This window comes from Arachis hypogaea, chromosome 18 (genome assembly GCF_003086295.3).
Source record: "Arachis hypogaea cultivar Tifrunner chromosome 18, arahy.Tifrunner.gnm2.J5K5, whole genome shotgun sequence".
NCBI lineage: Eukaryota > Viridiplantae > Streptophyta > Magnoliopsida > Fabales > Fabaceae > Arachis > Arachis hypogaea.
In genome coordinates this window covers 78,835,305-78,847,506 of record NC_092053.1, presented here as the reverse complement: position 1 = coordinate 78,847,506, position 12,202 = coordinate 78,835,305, and the positions used below count along the sequence as shown (strand labels likewise).

The 12,202-nt window shown below is 38.9% G+C and overlaps 2 non-coding genes across 2 annotated transcripts; both read right to left on the bottom strand.

Moving 5' to 3' along the window:
- Nucleotides 1–645: 645 nt before the first annotated feature.
- Nucleotides 646–749, bottom strand: LOC112773535 (small nucleolar RNA R71). The gene has a single exon (XR_003188082.1). It is a non-coding gene; the product is annotated as a small nucleolar RNA R71 (small nucleolar RNA).
- A 3,622-nt stretch (nt 750–4,371) lies between these two features.
- Nucleotides 4,372–4,479, bottom strand: LOC112773487 (small nucleolar RNA R71). Its single transcript, XR_003188034.1, has one exon. It is a non-coding gene; the product is annotated as a small nucleolar RNA R71 (small nucleolar RNA).
- Between the last annotated feature and the right edge of the window lie 7,723 nt (nt 4,480–12,202).

Below are 12,202 nucleotides of genomic sequence, written 5' to 3'. Positions count from 1 at the left end.
TCTAACAAGAGTATTTTCTTTATTCGTCTTCTTCTTGCTTTTTGCTTTGTTGGTTGTATGACAGGTAGAAGAAGCGGAGCTTCAACTTCCTTTGATTCTGAACATGAGAGGACCTTCCTTAGATTAAGGAGGGAAGCAAGAGGAAAGAGAGTCGTTGGTGATGAGGAAGAGGAAGAGTATTTTCAACCAAATATGGAGGAGAATATGGAGAACCATCATGAAGAAGAAGCTTACAACCATGCCAGAGAAGGCCCAGTAAATCATGATGGGCAAAAGAGAAGAGTTCTAGGTTCTTACATCAATCCAAACCCAGGAAACTATGGAAGTAGCATCCAAAAGCCAACCATACATGCCAATAACTTTGAACTAAAACCCCAGCTCATCACCTTAGTCCAGAACAACTGTGCATTCGGAGGGAGTGCCCAAGAAGACCCCAATCAACATCTCACCACCTTCTTAAGGATATGTGATACTATGAAGTCTAATGGTGTTCATCCTGACACTTATAAGCTGCTTCTATTTCCCTTCTCACTCAAGGATAAAGCATCCAAATGGCTGGAATCCTTCCTGAAGGAGAGCTTAACAACCTGGGAAGATGTGGTAAACAAATTCTTGACGAGATTTTATCCTCCTCAAAGAATCAACAGGTTGAGAGCTGAGGTACAAACCTTCAGACAACAAGATGGTGAAACTCTCTATGAAGCATGGGAGAGGTTTAAGGACTTAACAAGAAGGTGCCCGCCAGACATGTTCAATGAATGGGTGCAGTTACACATTTTCTATGAGGGTCTTTCTTATGAATCAAAGAAGGCAGTAGACCACTCATCAGGGAGATCTCTGAACAAGAAGAAAACCATTGAAGAAGCCATAGATGTCATCAAGACTGTAGCTGAGAATGACTATTTCTATGCTTATGAAAGGGGCAATACTAGAGGAGTAATGCAGCTAAACAACATGGATGCGCTACTGGCTCAAAACAAGATGATCACTAAGCAGCTAGCTGACCTCACCAAGAAGATGGAAAGAAACCAAGAAGTCACCACTTCATCAGCAGCTCAAGAAGGAGTGAATACAGAGGAAGAGGGTGACTGGGAACAAGCCAACTATATTGGGAACTCACCCAGGCAGGCCCAGGACCCATACTCCAGAACTTATAATCCTAGTTGGAAGAACCACCCAAACTTCAGGTAGGGAAATCAACAAGATCAAGGCCAAGATCAGAGACGTCACAACCCCAACCAAAATGCAACTCACCAACATTCCACATAGAGATCATATCAGCACCCATCCAACAATACCACCTAACATCCATATCAAAACCAAAATGGCCCTTCTCACCCCTCTAATCTCAACCCACCATCACCATCCGAAGATATGCTCTCAAGGATTGAGACTCTACTTGAAGGCATATGCAAGGAAATCCAAGACAACAAAGTGTTCAAGGAGGAGGTGCGAGCTGATGAGCGGATAATTTATACGCTTTTTGGCATTGTTTTTACATAGTTTTCAGTATAATTTAGTAAGTTTTTAGTATATTTTTATTAGTTTTTAATTAAAATTCACATTTCTGGACTTTACTATGAGTTTGTGTTTATTTCTGTGATTTCAGGTAATTTCTGGCTGAAATTGAGGGACTTTAGCAAAAATCATATTCAGAGGTTGAAGAAGGACTGCAGATGCTGCTGGATTCTGACCACCCTGCACTCAAAGTAGATTTTCTGGAGCTACAGAAATCCAAATGGCGCGCTCTCAATTGCGTTGGAAACTAGATATCCAGGGCTTTCCAGCAATATATAATAGTCCTTATTTTTTCCGAGTTTAGAGGACGCAAACTGGCGTTCAACGCCAGTTCTATGCTGCATTCTGGAGTTAAACGCCAGAAACAGGTTGCAAAGTGGAGTTAAACGCCAGAAACAGGTTACAAACTGGCGTTCAACTCCAAGAGAAGTCTCTACAAGTGTAAAGCTCAATGCTCAGCCCAAGCACACACCAAGTGGGCCTCGGAAGTGGATTTCTGCATCATTTACTCATTTCTGTAAACCCTAGTAACTAGTTTAGCATAAATAGGACTTTTTACTATTGTAATTACATCTTTGGATTATTTTTTGATCCTTTGATTGTTTTGGGGGCTGGCCATTCGGCCATGCTTGGACCTTATCACTTATGTATTTTCAACGGTAGAGTTTCTACACTCCATAGATTAAGGTGTAGTGCTCTGCTGTTCCTCCTGAATTAATACAAAGTACTACTGTTTTTCTATTCAATTCAAGCTTATTCCTTCTCTAAGATATCCATTCGCACCCAAGAACATGATGAATGTGATGATTATGTGACGCTCATCATCATTTTCACCTATGAACGCGTGCCTGACAAACACTTTCGTTCTACATGCAAACAAGCTAGAATGAGTATCTCTTAGATATCTAATACAGAGGACCGAGTCCGAGATATTAGAATCTTCGTGGTATAAGTTAGAACCTATGGACGGCCATTCTTGAGATCCGGAAAGTCTAAACCTTGTCTGTGGTATTCCAAGTAGGATCTGGGAAGGGATGGCTGTGACGAGCTTCAAACTCGCGAGTGCTGGGCGTAGTGACAGACGCAAAAGGATAGTAAATCCTATTCCAGTATGATCGAGAACCGACAGATGATTAGCCATGCAGTGACAGGGCATTGGACCATTTTCACAGAGAGGATGGGATGTAGCCATTAACAACGGTGATGCCCTACATAAAGCTTGCCATGGAAAGGAGTAGGAATGATTGGATGAAGACAGCAGGAAAGCAGAGGTTCAGAGGAACGAAAGGCATCTCTATACGCTTATCTGAAATTCTTACCAATGAATTACATAAGTATCTCTATCCTAGTTTATATTTCAATTATGTTTTGATTATCAAATCTCCATAACTATCTGAATCCGCCTGACTGAGATTTACAAGGTGAACATAGCTTGCTTCAAGCCGACAATCTCCGTGGGATCGACCCTTACTCACGTAAGGTTTATTACTTGGACGACCCAGTGCATTTGCTGGCTAGTTGTGCAGAATTGTGACAAAGTGTGATTCACGTTTGAGAGCACCAAGCCATTGGCGCCATTGTTGAAGATCACGATTTCGCGCACCAAGTTTTTGGCGCCGTTGCCGGGGATTGTTCGAGTTTGGACAACTGATGGTTCATCTTGTTGCTCAGATTAGGTAATTTTATTTTAATTTAAGCTTTTTATTTCTTATTTTCGAAAAATACAAAAAAAATTTCTTCTTTTTCGTTTTTCCAAAATAATTTTCGAAAAATCCAAAAAAAAATTTAATAAAATCATAAAATCAAAAATAATTTTGTGTTTCTTATTTGAGTCTTGTGTCAATTTTTAAGTTTGGTGTCAATTGCATCCTTTTATTTTTCTTAAAAATTTTTCGAAAACACATGCATTGAGTTTCTTTCTTGTTCTTCATGATCTTCAAGTTGTTCTTGATAAGTCTTCTTGTTTGATCTTTAAAATTTCTTGTTTTGTGTCTTTTCTTGTTTTTCATATACATTCTTGAATTCTTAGTGTCTAAATATCAAAAATTTCTAAGTTTGGTGTCTTGCATATTTTTTTTTATTAAAATTTTTTCAAAAATTACATACTTGATGTTCATCATGATCTTCAAAGTGTTCTTGGTGTTCATCTTTGCATTCAAAGTGTTCTTGCATAGTTCTTTTGTTTTGATCCAAAATTTTTATGTCTTGAGTCTTTTTGATGTTTTTCTCTTTCCTTATTAAAATTCAAAAATAAAAAAAAAATATCTTTTCCTTATTTTACTCCTAATTTTCGAAAGTTGCATTGAATTAGTCAAAGATTTTCAAAATCATATCTTTTTTTTTAGTCAAGAAAAATTTTCAATTTAAAATTTCTATCTTTTTCAAACCTTTTTCAAAAATCAAATCTTTTTCATTTTTCTTTCATAATTTTCGAAAATTCCAAAATGATTTTCAAAAATCTTTTTCTTATTTCTATTTCATATTTTCAAAATTAATGTTAACAATTAATGTGATTGATTCAAAAATCTTTAAGTTTGTTACTTGCCTAGTAAGAAAGGTTCAATCTTTAAACTCTAGAATCATATCTTTTTAGTTTCTAGTTAGTCAATGCCCAGGTTTCATGGCTTACCTGCTCAGGAGCCTATCAAGCACCTCAGGGATTTTCAAACAGCCTGTTCTACTGTTAGGCATCATGGTGCAAATGAAACTTCAATCCTGCTAACCGCCTTCCCATTTTCTCTTGAGGGAAAGGCGAGGGAGTGGTACTACACTCAACCTGAAGTGACCATTACTAACTGGGATACGCTCAGGAGAGAATTCTTGGAAAAATACTTTCCAGCTGATGTTACAGATAGACTAAGAAAAGAGATCTCTTGCATTATTCAAGGCGAATCGGAGACTCTTTATGAGTATTGGGAGCGCTTTAAGAATCTTCTGGACGCATGCCCCCATCACATGATTGACAAGTTGGTGTTGATCAGCTACTTCACTTAAGGCATGAAGCCTCGGCATAAGACCACATTAGATGGTGCAAGTAATGGTTCCTTGAAAAAGTACAAGACTGCAGATGAAGTGTGGCAACTAATATGTGACCTAGCTGAGTCTACTCAGAATCACAGGCACAGGAACAACCGCCCCAAGGCTGTTGCACAGGTCTCCTCTAGCAGTGAAACTACTGCTTTCACACAAGCTGTATGTGAGATGACCAACCTACTGAAGCAGATACAGCTGAATCAACAACAACCTCAGCCTCCCTCACCACAACAAAGTCAACAGTTGGTTCCTCAAAGAGTATGTGGAATATGTGCTGATTATACTCATTACACTGATGAGTGTCCGCAGCTCCAACAAGAAAACAACACCGTGGCAGCTACTCATAATTTCTATGACCACTTGAATCAAGGATACAATCAACAAGGCAGCAATTACAACCAAGGTGGAAACCACAATCAAAGATGGCAAGACAACTCCAACCAGGGGTGGAGAGAAAATTCCAACCAGGGATGGAGAGATAACTACAATAGAGGAGCCAGAGACAACAATGGAAATCAGAGGTGAAACAACAACAATAGACAGCAGAATCAAAACCAGCCTTATAGAGCACCTCACCAAAGGCAATCCCAAGCGCTTCAGAACAACCAATAGCAGGTCCCTTAAATCACTTACCCATCTTCCTCTCTTAATGGCGAGTTGCTTCACTCTCTTGCACAAAGACAAACGACCATGGAAAACACACTTACTGGTCTGACTTCTGCTATACAAGCTCTCGTCTCTCAGATGGGATCGTCGAGTACCTCCAACACTCAACCTTCAAGCTCTAGTACAATTCTTTCTCAACCTATACCCAACCCTAAGGGTGGCATCAATGCCATCACTTTGAGGTCTGAAATCACACTACAAGAGAGGAATCATCAGGAGCCAAGCTCAGAGGAAAACATACAAGTTAAAGGCATTATGGAGGCAGATGATGCTGAAAAAGAGGGTGTAGTACAAGACTTGGTTGAAGAAGAAGCAGCTCAACCAAGGAATGGAGCACCAAGGGACGCAGAAGCTGCAAGTGGCACCATTCCTATCCCATTTTCACACCTTGCTAGGAAGTCCAGAAAGCATATGGAACTAGACCCTAAAATGGTAGAAATATTCAAAAAGGTTGAGGTAATCATTCTACTTTTTGATGCCATTCAGTAGGTACCTAAATATGCTAAATTTCTAAAGGATTTGTGCATGCATAAAGATAAATTATAGAATTTAGAAACTATTCCTCTAGGTAGTTCCATTTCTGCATTAGTGGGTGATATACCTGAAAAATGCAGTAACCTAGGTCCATGCATGATTACTATTACTATAGATGGTGTGAAATTTCCTGACTGTATGTGTGATTTAGGAGCGTCTATATATGATGCTTTGAGGCTCCCTCCCTTAAAAAAGTCAGTAGCTTGTTTTGTTTTAGCAGATAAAAGCATTATCTCTATGGTTGGAATTGCTAAGGACGTGCTGGTGAGCATTAAGGGGCTCACATTTCCTATTGACTTCTATATTTTGGAAATGCCCCCTAATGACTCAGGAAGACCATCATCCATCCTGCTTGGAAGGCCATTCCTGAAGACTTCAAAATTCAAGCTGGATGCCTTCTCAGGAACTTATTCTTTTGAGATAGATGGCAGAGCAATGAGCTTCAATCTGGATGAAGCTATGAAGCATCCTCCTGAAGATCATTCCATCTTCCAATGCGACATCATTGATGAGACAGTAGCTGTAGCTCACCAGGAGGAAGTAGAAGAGAGGCACATGGAGCAAGATGCAAGTGTGGGGACACCCCCCGGACAAGATGAAGACACGTTACAACCATCACTGGCTCTAGATGATCAAGTGCCTAGCCATAAACCGAAATTGGGATTAAAGCCCCTTCTACCCCACCTTAAGTATGCTTACCTTGAGGATAATTAGAAGCTCCCAGTTATCATTACAAGGGAACTCACTTCCCAACAGGAGGAGCAACTGCTTAGTGTGTTGAGAAGACACAAGAAATCAATTGGGTGGAGCTTAGCGGATATAGTAGGCATCAGCCCTCAAGTTTGTGAGCACAGAATATTTTTAGAAGAGGGAGTAAGGCCTATCCATCAACCCCAAAGAAGACTGAACCCCACCATCTTAGAAGTTGTCAAGAAAGAAGTGACCAGGCTACTTGAAGCAGATATCATCTACCCCATCTCAGACAGTGAATGGTCAGCCCAGTGCAAGTGGTGCCCAAGAAGTCTGGAGTCACAACAGTAAAGAATGAGCATGGAGAGCTCCTGACAACTAGAGTGCAGAATTCATGGAGTGTTTGCATTGATTACAGGCATCTCAACCAAGCTACTCGCAAGGATCATTATCCCTTGCCATTTATTGACCAGATGCTTGATCGCCTGTCAGGTAAATCACATTACTGCTTTTTAGATGGTTATACAGGCTATTTTCAAATTCATATAGCTCCTGAAGATCAGGAGAAGACTACTTTTACATGTCCCTTTGGAACATATGCATACAAAAGGATGCCTTTTGGCTTATGTAATGCACCAGCTACTTTCCAAAGATGCATGATGAGTATCTTCTCAGATCTTATTGAGAACTGTATGGAAGTTTTCATAGATGATTTCAGCGTATATGGTGATTCATTTAGCCTTTGCTTGGATAGTTTAGCTAGAGTATTAGAGAGGTGTGTTAGTTCAAACCTTGTTTTAAATTTTGAAAAATGTCACTTTTTGGTAAAACAAGGTATTGTACTAGGACATGTAGTTTCTAATACTGGTATTTCTGTAGATCCAGCAAAGGTAGATGTCATTTCTAGTTTGCCTTACCCCTCCTCCGTGAGGAAAGTCTGTTCGTTCCTTGGCCATGCAGGATTATACAGGAGATTTATCAAGGACTTCAGTAAGGTAGCATTGCCTTTATCCAGACTACTGCAGAAAGATGTTGAGTTCGAATTGAGTAAGGATTGCATGAATGTATTTGATCAGCTGAAGATCGCCTTAACTCAAGCTTCGATTGTGAGAGGACCAGACTGGAGCCAGCCATTTGAGATTATGTGTGATGCCCCCAACCATGCAGTAGGAGCGGCACTAGCTCAGCGCGAAGGTAAGGATCCATTCGTAATTGCTTATGCTTCTAAGACCTTAGACGCTGCTCAGTCTAATTATACCACCACTGAAAAAGAGCTTCTGGCTATTTTTTTGCTCTGGATAAATTCTGAGCCTATTTACTTGGTACTAAGGTGGTAGTATACTCAGACCATGCAGCTCTAAAATATTTATTAGCTAAAAAGGAGTCCAAACCAAGGTTAATACGTTGGATACTGTTGCTACAAGAATTTGATTTAGAAATTAAGGATAGGAGTGGTGTTCACACCCTGGGTCGAGATGTCCGACCCAGGATGATCAACGACAAAGCGACCGACTTGTCCAAGTCTGGAATCCCCGATCTCTTCTTAGAAGAGGTCGGCCAAATAAAGGAATTCGACCCAAATCCAAAGGCTACCCAGGCCTAGAAGGATAAAGGTGGTTCCTTTAAAGATAAAGATGACTTCAATCAAATATAAGATAATATAACTGTCTTATCTCCAGAAAGGTCATTTCATACTATTATAAATACACTGGAGCACCCAAGTATAACTCATACTCTGATTCTACTAAAAACCTGCTTAATACCCTTGCTAACTTAAGCATCAGAGTCCCTTGCAGGTACCACCACCCTCCGGTGACGAAGGATCAGCACCACCACCAAGTCCAACAAGTTAGACACAGCGGCTCCGGCCACCATCAACAAGTCAGACACAACAGCTCTAACCAGTACAGAAGATCTCGTTCGAGATTGACCTACAGTTTCAGGTAACCCTCAGAACATTGGCGCCATTGCCGGGGACCTGGAAGTCATCCCATCATCATGGCGGACAACCTTGACAACAACCACAATTCTGATTTAGAGAACAGAACACCACACAAGAACGCAGAGGTCATAATAGACGATACCTCTCAACCAAACAAAGACAAAAATTCACCAAACACGGGAGCCATGGAGGCACTTCAGGATCGCCTAAGACAACTCGAAAAAGAAGTCGAGTATCAACGGGAAGCCGAGAGAGACCTACGAAGGGAAGCTAGGCGACGCCGCGAGTTAGAGGACAAGCTCCTAAAGCTCGAAGCCGATCTCAAGGCTCGATCCGGTCACGAAGACAGCTCCCGTAAGGACCAAGACCCATTCACCAAAGAGATCATGAAGACCAAAATCCCGAAGTGTAACGACCCAATTTTCAATATGTCTAGATCATACCGGAAACTGAACGCTACCAATTTGTCTTCCTAATTATTATCTATTATTTATCTTATGAGCCTGATTCGTTGTTAAAAGCGTGGTTAATTGGCGAGGTATATATATTTTTTTTAAAATGTTTGGATTAATAGACGGAATCATTCATAATCAACTTACAACTGATAACAGATAAAACAGTTATAAGCAACCACACATAAATACATCACAAGTAGCTAGCAACATTTAGTGATCCAGCCTTTGTTAGAGTATAGACCTTTAGTTAGAACACCCCTAGATATAGCTAGATAATAACGATATACATATACATACATACAACATCCCAGGTCCTGACCTGTTCAAGAGGTCCCTAAGCTGGCACCTAGGCTAGCCTAGACTATATATTCACCTAGTCCCTCTAAACTTCTAAAGCGAGGGAAAGTACGTTCTAGGTCTTCAAAACTCAAGTCAGGTGGAACGTCATCAAAAGGTAGAACATCATCTGCTACTCTTCTGCACGATCAGACATTGCCACAGGACGTCTCTCTGGTACCTCATGAAGTAGCCACACAACAGGAGTCTCGTACACAGGATTTAGATTAAAGTTCACGTACAAACGGGGTGCAGACATCGGCTGGTCTCACAGTATATACATATAAACAGAGAACAATATTCACCCTAGACTCAGAAGACTATATAGAGCGGAATCTTCTTTGCAGAACCATCATCAACGAACTACGGTAAGGTACTCTTACTTCCATCTGAAGGGGGAAGGGAGAGAGAAGGGGTAAGAACTGGGGAGTTCTTAGTAGGGTCGGGGTTATTAATTACATTCATTTATTCGATTCCGATTAGCAGATGGATATTAGAATACAGTAAAGTAGTAAACAGTAGTTAAGAATAGATAGGAAAATAGAAAACAAACACAAACAGAAGAAAACAAGGAAATAAAGCACAGACATAGCACTCAAGCAGACAAACATAAAGAAATCGTTCACACACAAGAAGGAAAGCAACAGAGAATGATGCGCAGACAATAATGATGCATGTCTAGCCCTAGTACAGGCCATGAGCTCATGTGTCGGTTAGCACCTGCATTCCCGACATTTATCCGGTCACGAGTTCACGATTTCCTGGATACAATTTTTCTTTCAAATAAATGCGCATATAATTATTAGCAGCTCTATGGAGACAGCCTCTGCTTTCTACTCGCAGGAAATATATACTCTTGGGAACGGAAAATTACTCTTGGGTTGCCTCAGGGCAACAAATAAATAAACAAACATCTCTTGGGTTGCATTAAGCAACAAACAAATAAATAATATCTCTTGGGTTGCATTAAGCAACAAATAACTTTTCAATAAGCCTTCTGCTCTTAGTCTATTTACCCTGCTCTGATTTCTCTGTTTAACATGTGTATTTAAAGCTTATATAAATTTCGGTATGAATAGTTAGCCTGTCCCAAGTCTAGGTTGATTAAGTCTATACTGAAACAGTTTAACTTTTCATATAATACTTAACCCTAGTCGTAACTCAAGGACTAACTATGTTGCCCTAGTTTGTTCGCTAGTCTCTGTCTGTTTTTCTGTCATTAAAACTTTACAGACTTTTCTTTGGTTTTTATCTTTTCTTCAACTTTTTATCTTTTATTTATCTTTACCTCACTAATATGTTCTTACCACTTCCTAAGTGTTTTATGAAGGTAATTATGAGATTCTGCGCTTAAAGTTGTCTTTCTAAAGCTTTTACAGAAAACTGCCTTTTCTGTAATATTTTATTATTTTTATTAAAATATTATTTTTTAATTAAATATTATTATTTAATATTTTATTATTTTATCATTAATTTTTGAAAATTAACTTACCTTTTACTTTTAACCTTTAAAATTCACTTTTTACCACCCGTAACTTTTAATATTTCTACTTTTACCACCCTAACTTTCAGAAATTACCAAATAACCCCTTAAACACCAAAAATTTTACTTCCTTGCCCTTTTAAGGATCTAAAGCTTGTTCTTCATCACACTCAAAGTGTTCTTCATGTTCTTCATGTTCTTCATAAATTCTTCAGATTCTTTCTCTGTTTTTACCCGTTTTTCAGTCTTTTCAGCAACTGATTTTTACTATAATTCATAATAAATTAGCAGCCACTAAAACCCCATATTTTCTACATGATTTTAATTAAAATTTAACCTCAATTTAAGCCTAGAGTTTCGTTTTTCCAGCTGCCCCAAGAACATGAACTTTAAAGCTTGAATTTCATCAAATTTCATCAAAATTTCACCAAATTTTCACCAAGAATCAATCATATATGCAACCAATTTTTAGCACAGCCAAATCATACAACATTTACACAACTCAAACACAAATAATCAAGATTAATTTCGTGACACCCTACCTAGTTTTGCTACTCCTAATTCAGTTAGACTTTCAGGTGATCCTTAAGCACTTTTCCCTCCTAAATCACATCAAGAACAACTTTAAATCCAAAAACTCTCAACTAACCAAATCTCACTAAGCATGTTAGGAAGTGATTTAATTTCTAACCTTAGAATTTCTGGAAAGTCACGTTTCTTGGCCCTCAAGTCAAGTTAAGCATGATTCCTAAGGTAGAACATCAAGAAAACACATGTTTAAGTATGTTTCCTTGAAACTGAATCAAAAGAGAGATGGTGCACCCAACTCACCTTGATTCCAGCCTTGGTAAGTCATATGATCATGTAGAGAAAGAAGAGAGGATCATTTTGGTCGGATTGGAATTTTGATTTGAGTTTTAGTTCAGCAGAAATCAAGCTTTGAAGATTTGGAACTAAGAACTTTTCTCTCTTTTTCTCTCTTCCTATTTTCAGACACAAAGTGAAAATGAGCCAGCCTTGGGGGTTTTGGGGGTGTAGGGTGAGTTATGATTGGTTGGCTTGGAGGTGGATTAAAATAATATTAAAATATCTCAGGTGTATAACTACTAAAACTAGATGTATCGGAACACTCGTAAAAACATCTCTAAAAATTATTTTCTGAGCTACTAGCATAAATGACACTAGTAACATATTTATTATGAGAATAAAACATGTATGATGAAGCCTTAGCATCGCTAAAGTCATCAGAGAGTGCTGGTGCTAAGCTGCACCAGTAAACCGTAAACCCGGTTAAACCGATTTTCTGTTTTTAACTAAAATAGACCAGGTAACCTTATAATATTATTCAAGCATTTTATAATACTAATATAATGATAATATTATACTATTATCTCTCTTCTCTCATAAATCGAATCCAGTTTGTCAAACTGAGACTATTTACGAAAAACCGAATCAAAACTCCTAACCGATACGGTTCAAAAAATATGTTCTTCGTGACCGCGTTATCGAGCTTGCCTCGGAAAAGGTTCTAACTTAAAGATAACA